Below are 12434 nucleotides of genomic sequence, written 5' to 3'. Positions count from 1 at the left end.
ACAGCGTATTGCTGATAATGTTATGGACAGCGATGCCGATGGAGCGATACGTGTTATGGTTAGATGCCGAGGCCAGATAATGCCGCGGTTGTGCCAGATGCCGATGGACAGATACCGTGTTATGGTTGTTAGATGCTGATGGAGCGTAAGTTGGCGGCGATGAGACACGTGTTAGCGGTTGCCAGATGCCGATGGACAGAGCGTGTTGGTTGTAGATGCCGACGGAGCCAGATACGTGTTATGGTTGTTAGATGCCGATGGAGCAGATCACAGATTGCGAGAGCCGACCCTGCGATTGCCAGCTCGGAGCTGATTACTGTGACAATACACCCCTGCTTAAATGAGGTAAGTCACTGAAAATGAGCAGAGGGTTGTATCGCGGCGATCAAACAGAAAGAAACATGACACGTGCCCCGATCATCAGCTCGCATAACTGTCTGGGAGTAGTGGAAGTGGAGAAACATCTGCCGCTGAAGGCTTCCACACAAAGCGCATTCATTCTACCTTCCTCTCTCTTCCAGGATGAGAGTGGGACATTTCGATTGGTTGCTGACCAGTAAGCCGACCAACCGTGATTTGTTAGGTGGCAGCCTTATCAACGTGGTTTCACGCAACTTTATAATTATCAGCTCCTTTTAGACCGGGATTCAGCACTCTGGCTTTCCTTTGGGATCCGTGAAGGCATGACAGGGTGCACGCATGGCGAATAGCGGGTTGTGACCTGCAGATCTTGTTCAGTGGGGGGATTCACGCACTCTTATACCAGAGTTTACGGCGCATACTAGTTCGCAATTGACCCACACTTCGGGTGTAAGGCCCGAAAGCCACACGGGACTACTTACAGTGGGGGTAGGATGGTAGAGTTGCGGGTCAGGGCACCGGTAATAGATGGTAGAGCCCACCAGTGGGGTTAGGGATGGTGTTGTTCTCACAGAGATGGTAGACTAAATTGTGGGGTTTGTGATGTGGGGGTCAGACAGTGTCAGGGATGTCAGCCCACCAGTGCAGAGATGTCAGATATTCAGCAAGTACGGCTTCCAGATCTGTTCAGTGGGGCAAGGATGATCAGAGTCTGTGTCAGCGGGGGCAAGGATGTCAGAGCTTGTTCATTGGGGGCAGGGGGTGTTTAGTTAGCTAGTAGTTTTTTTTTTCGCCAGAGGTTGTGTTCATTGATGATTTGGATCACGAAATTGTCGCACTGGCTGGCCACCTGTTGCCAGATCCCCGCGCGTGCTTGAGTCGCCCGTTCACTTCTTCGACCTCAGCTGTGATCTCCACCTGGCTGGGAGAGGGAGCAAAGCTTATCCGCGGAGGTATTGCAATCGAGCGAGGTTATAAACGGTTACCCTTCAGACACGATGCTTGCCGTTGCCTTCTGCAAGATGTGATTTGAGAGTTTCGCATTACCGATGTTTTGCGTCTTCAGCCGCCCCGTATCTTCAGAGGTTCTTCCAGACACTGATGTCGGCTGCTCAGCCTCAGCCGAGGCCCAGGCCTCTCGAGAGCGGTTCGACACGATGTTTGGCTGATGCCCTGTGCCGATGCCCGTATCTATATCATCAATGATGCTTGGTTGAGCTGCCTTCCAGCCGATGTTCAGTGTCTTCTGAGATGACTTTCCAGACACCGATGTTTGCCGTTCGTCTTCCATCCGATATTCAGTAGCCTTCCAGAAGACACCGACGGGTTGATGCTTCCATTCGATGTTCAGAATTTCCTTGATTGGTTCTCTCTTAATGATGTTTGACAAATTGTTCAGCCGATGCTCGCATCTTCTCGTGAGTTACTTCGATGTTTGCTGTTGTTTCCCCATTCGACCTTTCGAGAGTTGTTCTCTCCAGACACGATGTTTGGTTGTTGTCTTTCAAGAGCCGATGTTCAGTACTTTCCCGACTCCACGATGACTGATTGCAGTTTCTTCCAAAGCCGATGTCTGCATCTTTCCCGAGTTACAACTGTCGTTCCACGTTAGTATCTTCTCAGGAGTGTTCTCTCCAGGACGATACGACAAACGTACTTCTCGAGAGTTGGCTTCCAGACACCGGCCGGATGTAAAAACAGCCGACGTTAGCGCGATAATTCTTCCGTACACGATGTCGGTGTGTCTTCCCACGTTAGCACTTCCGTGTGGTTTCAGACATCGACAGCCTGTCTTCCATTCGCCAGGCATTGTCTTGTATACCGACTTCTAGCCGATGTTAGTACTTCGATATTGCTTCAGACACGATGTTTGGTTGTCTGTTTAGTACTGAGGCAGTGTTGTGAAAAGGACTCTGACAGGGTATAAACCCTCAAGTTTCAGTGCCGCATAGGGTAGAATACACAAATGCAGAATCTCAGCTGGGAGCTACGATGTTGATTTCATCATCGATTAGATACGTTAGAGAGGCACGCCAAGCACAGATCTTGGCCGGGACGACCGGTAAGCCCTCGAGCTGCTGAAAGACGATCTGTTTTACTGGTAATATGTTAGACCTGTAGCGTTTTGGGAATATGCCGACGATATCGAGGTCGCTTGTTAAGTATTGACTCTTGCTATCATGATTTAATGAAATTTACGTCAAGAAGTGACTTGCCTCTGAAATGGCTGATACAACACTCGCCTCTGCAGGCGATACATGCCTCAGTTATCAGGTAGATCCCTTCCAGCCAGAAGACAGAAGAGAGCTGGTGCAGTGACAGCCTGCTTTGTTCGCTTCCTGTCTCGATTGACTCTGAGCGCCACCAGAGAGAATGCCTCATACTATGCAGGGAAGGGAAGATGCCAATCATTTTGTAGGGATGACAGCCCGGAGGATTTTCCACAGGGCTTCACAGCATCAGAGTCAGCAAGCCTGGTCAGATTGAAGAAGGCCATGCAGAAGCGGTCTTGCTCCCGGCACTTTTCTCATGCTGCCGGGTTGAAGCCACAGTTTTTTTTTGGCAAGGGATTGGAGTTACATGGGGATTTCGCGAGTGTTAGCCTTGCAAGAAGGGAGTTTCTCGCTGTATTCGTTACGCCCGCCTGTCCCTCTGAAGACGGCACCATGGTATCAGCCGCGGGAAGATCTTCACACTTCATCATCTGAATCTGACAGTGGGAGTGCAGGGAGCCTAGGAATTTCTTTCACACACACACACACACACACACACACAGCCACATACACACACACACACATACACTGTCCTTCTTCTGAGAAGTTCTTTGCGTTAACAAAATAACTGTCTTATTGGTCAAAAGACTATAAACACAGAAAAAGAGAATATGGAAACACAGTATTTAATGTGTTGCTGTAAACTTAGACGTTCAGACCAGACAACACGATAGCCATCTTCCTGAAACAATAACCTCATAAACTCCTAATCCCTTTACTAGCAATATACAAGCATAAAAGAAAATAATATATGTTACAGCCAGTTACTCAGAGCCTCAGAGGATCTTCAGGCTCAGCAGGGGCAACATGCAGATCAACCAGACCACCAGCATAGACGCCTCACAAGACGTTTGTAAGTTATTAACGGGAAGTAACGAAGAATCACGTTTTTGGAAGATCTGTGAGAAGATGGGTCTGTATAAACACTTATTGTTACATTCAATTATTCAGATATCAAATCTCTAACAAGCAGGTTTATTCTATTTCAGCCAGTCAGCTTATCGACCACTACTCATGCTGTGCTTGCCGATGGCTGCTACGATATCAACTGCTGTCCTTCACTTAACAGTAATTACTTATTGGATATCTATGGTATTGTTGAAATGCAGTATCATTGCTTTCAAAGTGCAGTTTGATTAATTGCCCGTTATTTAGTTTTGGCGAAAGCAGCACGATTTCAGAAACCAAACTTGAATAGCCTGTTTTTTTGTTCGTTTATTTTTACCACTTGCTTCCGCCGACCATGACAACGCCGTTTATTGCAGAAGTCAACAGAATGCATGTTGCCTTGTGCCAGCGAGGCAGTAGTGAGGTTAAGGAGACGCCGTAGGCTAATATTGAGAGATGCCGGTTGCCGCGTTGGTTTGTAGTCTCAACTCTATTGTAAAGTGTTATGAATAATAGGTAACGACCATCTTCGCAAAACAGGTTCATCAACATTGTACGAATGAGGTGAAGAATTGACATGCCATACTTGCCTCGGCGGATTTGCCTGCCCTTGACGTAACAGGCCTACAGTTAGTATGCTCATATAGAAAGTATTCATTCAATAGATACGGGGTTCTGCCATTAGCTGGGTGATACTCTCTGCATCCTACAAGCAGTTGAGCGTGGCCGCAGGATAACCAGCTATGCAGACATTGGTGTTTTTTGATAGAACGAATGAAATAAATGCACATTGAAAGGAACGCTCGGCTTGTTGCTCACCATCCCCCTCTCTTGGGCTCCAGGGGTAGCGAGAGGCACAGAGGACTCCAGAAATGGCACTATTCTCACATGGCGCATCAGACCATGGGTTTCAGGCCTGGCCCAAAGTAGCGCACCACGAGATGTTACTAGATGGAAGTCGCAGATCGATGGTGCTGACTGCATATGTTTCTGCAGTCATCTCTCTCTCTAATTTCGGTAATATATATCATAGAAAGTTCTTCCTCTGTTTCTTTATTTTTTATTTTATTTTTTTAGTAATGATATCTTTTACAGTGCTATCTACGAGGTGCTTTATGTAGCGCACTAGATATTTAACCAGAGCTCATACACCAGCCTCTACAGCAGTGCAGCATCTGCGAGATCCTCTTGCAGCTGTGTCTGGATGCAATGAGAGATGGGATAACTGCCGTCACAGCCTCAGCCTGCATGGAAAGCTTCGCGCTATATCAGCTCACTTCGGGAAGGCTCGATGTTGAACATTGTCGCTGAAATAGAAAGACCGTTAAAAGTTAGCACAGAACAGCCCAACGCCAGGTGCCGTGGCGTTAAGATTACTAGTTGCTCATCATGAAATATTCTTATATTCATTATTCTTCCACCAAACTTACAGTTGGCAGGAGAGAGGTAGGCTTCTTCTATATTGCCAAAGCAGATTTTTGAGTATGGATTGCCCAGAGCAGGTGCATATTCTCAAGTATTGCGCATGGCGATTTAGGTTGTGTGCTCAGCCATGTGTTATTTACGAAGCCTTTTTATTTAACAGTTCTTTGCAAGCTGATGTTGTTTCAGAGGCAGTTTAACTTGAGTGTTGGGCACCGAGAACAGAGAGCTTGACGCCAGCATTTCCAGAGTTGCGTGGCTCATGGAAGCTGCCGAGGCTGGTTAATGGTTGAACGAGCAAATGGAATGGCAGCAACGTTACGTTCATTGTTAGAGCTCGCCCTCCCCAAATACATCGCTGCCAACAGCGTTAGCGAACGGGGCAGTTTGTAGCTCTGATGAACCGACTTGTTGAGGGCATTCTATGTACGGCAAACATGTACTGATTTTCAGCATGTGGCCATTTCATTAACACTTGTCTGCTGAGATTGCATGGCTGTGCTCAATTTGTTGGTTTCATATCTGTATTGAATAGCTTATCCACTACTTGAAGGTGTCTACATACTTTGTAGATTATTAGTGTATTGCAGCAATAGTGTTTGTCTCAATAATTACTTTATCTTTTGGTGTTATGGCATTGATTGTATTATTCCCAGCCTAGGTTGTATCATCAATAATTGCAATGGGCTCGTTTAACAAATTAAATTAGAAATTTGTCCAATGACCAAGACCATGCATCATCCTCCCGTGACAAATCATTACCCGGTTAGTTCTGCAGCCATTCGACTCCATTCTGCATAAAAGAAAAAGAAAGTACGCCAGCCAAGACCGAGAGAGTAATTTACTTCATGGACAGTCAGCTTCAGGCTCCTGATAGGCTCTTTGATCGTAGTACGTATATATTAGAAATATGGCGAATTTGCTGAGCACTTCGATGTACACTGGCTCCGTGAACTTCTGGATTGCTTGAGCCAGGGTGTTTTTCATTTAGTGTATTTTATGCTGGTTCTGCTGTTCATTTCTATGTTTGCTTCTGTGGTTGATTATCATATGACTTCACCGAAATATATGTCGGCTGCTATCTCTGATTGGGAGCCATATTAGAACTGTGGAGCTGTTTTGTGTTTTACGTTTTCATGGGGTAAGAGACATTCATCGCCATCGCTTGTGGTTAGTAAAGTCATCACATTTCCACGCCGCGATATGTCCGCTTTAGACGATCGTGACAGAAACTACCATAAGAATAAAGGCTGTTCAAAAGAAGACAGCCGGACATGGAGAAGCCGCCGGTGGCGAGCCGAAGGCCGCTTACGGCTGCGGGGCGGGTACCGGTGAGTGGGAGGACATAAACAAGGAGTTGGGAAGATCACGCCCCGGATGGAGATAACGGGGCAGGCATCATCTGGAAGCACGAGGCAATCCCAAAGTTGGGATTTTTAAGTGACCTATCGTTAACGCGGAAAGAGGAAGGGGGAACAAGAGCGGGCCAGGGAATAGCGGAATACCGGCGCTAGGAAAGAGATGGCGCACGGCGCGAATGTTGTCGCTCGCCAAAGTTGCAGAGCAGGGTGGTAGATGGTGTGTATTCTACGGATGGCTGCGCTGCCTGCCCGCCGCACAGATGCTTCGCCAGCCTGTGCCTGCCAGCTGCCACTGCCACTCAGGACAGCATCAGCCTCTTTTCTCACCAGTGTCACACCACGCCTCAAAGCTCCTCTGCAGCCCGCTGAGTGTCTGTTGTTACGCCTCCACTGCTTAATGTGAGTCCCTGGGCCCACCCAGCTCCAGCCTCCCACCAGCCTCATGTGCGCCTCAGGTCCACATGCCTCGTTGGCCTCGCATTAGCCTGAGATGAGCGGAACGCCAGTTGCATTTCAGTAGCACCGATTTAATAAAGAGGTTAGACCGCCCACCAGTTGAGATGTGCGTTAGCCTCAACCGGGTGCCATCGCCTGGCTGCAGGCAGATCGCCGTATCTGCCGCCTGCTCAACGCCTGAACTGCCTGCTCAGCTCACGCCTGAACCAGCTCGCCCAACGGCGCTGAATTCTCAGTTGCCGCCTAACGGCGCCGCATTGCTTCGAGCCAACGCCGGAATTCGGCATTGCGCCGCTTCGACCAAATGTTGTTCAACGCCGCCTGAATTGCTCGCTGAGTTTGAATGTTGCCTGTTACGAGCTTTTCAGAGCCGCCCGCCAGACGCCGCTAGAGTTTACAGACAGATAGCCAGAAGCTTCGCCAGAGCTGTGATCAGCCAGAGTTTTGTGACAGTATAGAGCACAGAGTTAAACAGCAGGTTTTTCACAGACAGGACACAGTAGTTCGTTGACAGAGTACTGCCAGACAGGACGCTGTCACAGAGCTGACAGGCCAGAGTGCCAGAGCAGAGCTGTGCCTTCTCGCCAGATTAGACAGTTTCACAGAGTAGATATCAGTTGTATTTGCCAGACAGGAATGTTATCTTTTGCACAGACAGTGTATTTTGCCAGACAGGAATGTTGTTTTTGCACAGAGTAGCAGGTTTTTGCCAAAGGAATACAGAGTCGCCAGACAGCCAGACGCTGCCAGCCAGCCAGACCGCCAAGGTAGGTACTGGCCCTAAGCTTCGGGTGTTGCAAGTCTGGTGTATCAGCCTGCGCCTTGCTCGCAAGCTACCTCAGTAAAAGCCATCTATTCGCGTTGCCCGGGTGTTGCCCTGAGCCAGCACACCGTGCGCTTTCATTCAGGTGGGTTTAGCTGGGGGTGGTCAGCAGATGAAGCGATATGACAGGTGGGGTGGGGGACTTCATTTGCTCCGCCAGAGCTGGACGCCACCTTGCATTCCGGCATCGTATGCTGGAAGAGCTTCGAGTTCAAGACTTTTCAGGGGTGATACTCGCTCCTGATTGCTGAGCCAGGTTGCTCTTTCATTTAGGGTATTTATGTTGTTCTGTTGTTATTTCTATGTTTGCTTGCGGTTGACAGTTGGCATGACTCCTGCTGCCTCCGGCCTGCATTCTGATTGTATATTAACTGTGTGGTTTTCACCTGGGTATGTTCATGTTATGTACAGAGTGATCTTCACTATCGCCATTGTTTTTTTTGCCGTTTTACAAATGTGTATGTTCAATTTCACGCGCCGTACCGCTTAGACGAGCCCAGACACTCGATGTTATTTAGTGAATTGATGTATTTCCGGATAAGGATAAGATTAGAGTGTATGAAAGTCCTTCCCCGTGTAGTAAGTGTCGAGAGCTACCTCCTTTCACGCCGCAGTAAGGTGAATCGACGATTCTGCTTCAAATTGCACCATATGTACTGTTTTTGACTAGGTTATAGTGACCAGTCAAAAGTAAAGACATGTAATAGTACGGGCAACGCTTGGGATCATAGCCTCAGCATCCCGGAGGCAGGATGACTTTCGCAGATTGAGCCCGACACACAAAGGACTCGTCAATCTGCAGTGGAGGGTATCCATCATACTTGAGTAAAGCAAAGAAATCACCACTTAGGACTTTTTGTTGAGTTATGTAGTATTTGTTACGTATATAGCAGCCAGAGTAATCAGAGGCAACGGCAGTTGCCGCCGGCGTTCCGATTGGGAACAGTTTGTGTTTTCCACGCTTGTGGGATAGTGCCCGTGTTTGTGTTTTGCACAGGACGCCACACAGCTTTGTTTCGGTGTCATTTAGCGCACGCCAAGTCCTTCATATCCCACGATCGCGGAATCTTTAATAGAAAATGACTCGCAAAGCGAGTCACCAACAAAACACAGAATACTGTGCCAAAATATTTGGTTTTTGGCCACACTTCAAAGTAACAATTGCTCAAATATACTTACACTAAAAGAAAGCACACATAATCTTCATTCTTTTATATTAAGCAACAGACGGCACAGCCTGCTTCGTCTTTTTATTTACGATAAGAACACGCAGACATTATTTACAAATGAAAGCATTTGTTTAGTGAGTTATCAGAGGCAGTAGATGACCAAATGCCTTGATAAGCAAAATCGACTATTTTCTCAATCCCCATACATTCAACATGTAACCAGTACTTTGGGGCGTTGTGAAAATGTATGAGTAAAAGTACATTATTTTCTTTTAGAAGGTATTGGATTAAAGTAAAGTTGTCAAAAGGTAAAGAGTACAGATTCTCAAAATACTTGCTAAATACTTAAAGTATTTGCTCTGCAGCTTCACACAAGTGAGGTAGCATACATTCTTCTGTCACCAGCCTGAAGCCTGTCTCGAACAAGCCTGTACATGTCAATGCGTTACGTTGACCAGAAAACATCATTTAAGCCCCGACTGGCTATGAAGAAAACAGTAGATTTAAGAAACTACTAGAGCATTGAAGATTTACTTATCCAGAGCGATCACAGGAGCAGTTAGCACTATACCAGTAATTAACTTGTTAATACGATAACACATACTCGGCCGTTTGTTATAACAGTGAAGAACAGTATTTGGAGAAAAGTATTACCACTTCTCCAAGCCTCGAAGACACATTGTCAGGAACCTGTTTACTCAGCATTTGAGCAGGCTCAAACGATTTGAATTAGCTAGTCAGGCCTTTCCGCAGCTGCTTCTTTAGAAACTACGGGTAGAATGTTGTTCATATTTTCATACTTCATTTACGCTTTAAATATTTAGCAGACGCTCTATCCAGAGCGACTTGAGCAAGCTTAGTGAGTGCATGTGTCTCCAGACCGCCCCTGGGAATGAACCACAACCCTGGCTGCTACAGGCGCCACAGCTTCAATAACCGAGCTACAGGAGGCATTTATTAAATGCAGCTTATAAATAACGGTTTTGTTATATTGTTTACGTAGTAAAGGGAATATTGGGATGCACAATGTAATATATTCGACATGGTGATTTCATTTTTTCTTAAACTCATAACCATGCGTATACTTACTAGCAGATTTGTTTAAGACTACAGACTTCGATTTGCCTACTGCAGTAAATGGTTAAACTCCCGGTAAAAGCAGAGTTTGCTTGAAAAGAACATTGGAGCAGGAAGGCGATACAGCGGGAGAACAAGGCTTGATAACTGCCGCTTGCAGGCCTTCTCATTTACAAAGAGGCTCGATGTAAGGCTTGATCTTCAACTGAGAGACCTTTAGACTTCAACAAAACTATAGTAACACATTGCATGATTTCAAGTATAAATTAATATATTTTACTTGTATTTATTATCGTATTTGATCACCTACCAACCGTGCGCCTTCACACCTGCCTCGCTTTTCTGCCAGCCCCTTTTCCACTGTCACCGTATTAATCAAGTACTCAGCTTGAAATGCTGGCTGCAGAAGACAATCTTCATCGTATCAGACTCAACTCCCTCTCATAATGGCCGTTAATTTGCAGGACATCAGATAAAATTGTAGACTAGCAAGACCGGCATGAACTACAGAGAACAGCAAAAGAGTTTGGTGAAAGAAGGCACTGCCGCGAATATTAGAAAATACAGATGACGGTATCACTCCTCGCCCGGGGTCTTCGCAAGTATCAATGACATGAGGAAGGCGGACAGTCAGAGGGAGACTGGTCAATGACCTGAAGAAGAGCTGATTCACAAAGAAACCATTAGCGGCTCATACTATGCCGCCATGGATTGTGGCCCGCAGCTGTTGATCAGTGGTCACCGCCGCCAGCGCATACCAGCTGTTTGAAGCTATTACTGGATGATCCAGAGAATGGGAAAAAGGTCATGGTCTGATGAGACAAAAATAGTATTTTTTGCTCATCTCATTCTTCGCAAGCTTCTGGGAGGAGAAGAAGATGAGTACAAACTGATCGCATGGAAGGAAACATCATTCTTAGGGGACAGCTTTCGGTGGGGACAGATTTATGGTAGATGAGGAATGGCCATGTGGTCATGAGTATTCACAACAACCTCCTTCCTCAGCATGACCATTAAAAGATGGGTGGTGTTTCAGCATGACAATCCACTCGAAGACACAGCCAGGTACTAAGGAGTGGTCTAAGAAGCATCTCAGCAAAGTCTTGGAGTGGCCCAGCCAGTCTCCAGACCTGAACCCACAGAAATTTGAGGGAACTGAGCAAGCTTATTGCCCCGGTGTCCGAGATTCGGGATAGCGTTCGTATGGAGTGGGTCACCCGCCAGTGTGTGCAAATTTCGATCAAGACTACAGGAAACGATGATCTTCGTATTGCAACAAATGTTTCGCACAAATATTAAGTTCTGCTTTCGTATCAAATACTTGTGTATGCATGTGTGCAATGAATTACTTAAAATTGAGCACGATTTGATTTTTGTTTTATTCGTCAGGTTGAAGTGCAGCCTGGCGATAAAACATTACATCTTCTACATGCTTTGTAAGTAGGAAAATTTGCAAATTGGCGCAGTGTATCATACTTGTCTCCCGTTCAGCCAAATGCCAATTTGACTTCACCAAAAGGAAGAAACTACTAAACTTGTCTAAAAAGACATCAATGGAAAATCATTGCAAAACTGCAGAAATAATGGTAATGATTAAAAGTTGAAATAGCACGTTACTCCCAATTCATTTTTATACAGGTAGAGAGTGGTGGTCTTTGCCTTGTGCATTCCCACTTCACAGAATGTTTTAATTACTATACTTGTCATTGATATACTCGCTCCTTCACCTGTAAAGTTGTAAATCATTCATATAGAGAAAGGTGTAATGCAATGAAAGCACGTCTGTATCAAGTGAAATGTCATGCAGCTTCTGTGCATTTCCAAATGGTACTCCATTCATATATAGTGCATCAGAGTCCTGGTCAAAATAGGTGCACCGAAGCAGACCATGCAATATTTAATGCAATTCTTCTACCTTTTAAGTAGGTGAAACAAGAAAGGCAAAGTGTTACAGAGGCATTAAGAAAGGAATCCAAGGTTTTAGAAAGAACCAGAGAATTTAAGGTTGACAGAACAAGAGAGGGTTTATGAAAGGTGAGGTACACTCATTGTAATGTTGAAAATACAAATTGTTAGCATATGTGTTGGTTAGATCACAGAGATAGCAACTTCTTGGGTTTTAGTTTGCAGCTGATTCTCTCTGTGAGACCATTATTACCTGGTGAGCAGGATGCACACGCATTTTCAACGCTGCTGAAATCAAATTTACTTGGCGTGATATTTCATAACTATGTCTACTACAAGCATAAAATGTAAATGAAAAATTCGAATAATGAACATTTTTTCTTTCAGGGAAATCGTGCAATATCAAGATGTTGACTATTACATTATTTTCGTGGTTGTTCATATAACAAATCTTTGTGTTGTTTGATATAATTACGTAGTAAGTATTTAGACAGCAATGTTTTTTTATAACAGCATTGATTTGGGAATACAGCGTAAAACATTGTTTATGTTGCAAATGGCATTGAAAGCAGACATGGAATACATATGGATATATATTCATTATCAGCAACACGCTGTGTTTGCTAACAAGCCTATCACTTAAAAGGCTAACATCATTAGAAATTTGTATGCGCCAGCCCAGCTGAAAATCTGCCGCCGC

The sequence above is a fragment of the Coregonus clupeaformis genome, chromosome 12, assembly GCF_020615455.1.
Source record: "Coregonus clupeaformis isolate EN_2021a chromosome 12, ASM2061545v1, whole genome shotgun sequence".
In the NCBI taxonomy this organism is placed as follows: Eukaryota; Metazoa; Chordata; class Actinopteri; order Salmoniformes; family Salmonidae; genus Coregonus; species Coregonus clupeaformis.
The sequence above is the reverse complement of the archived record's forward strand: the minus strand, read 5'-3'. Positions refer to the sequence as shown.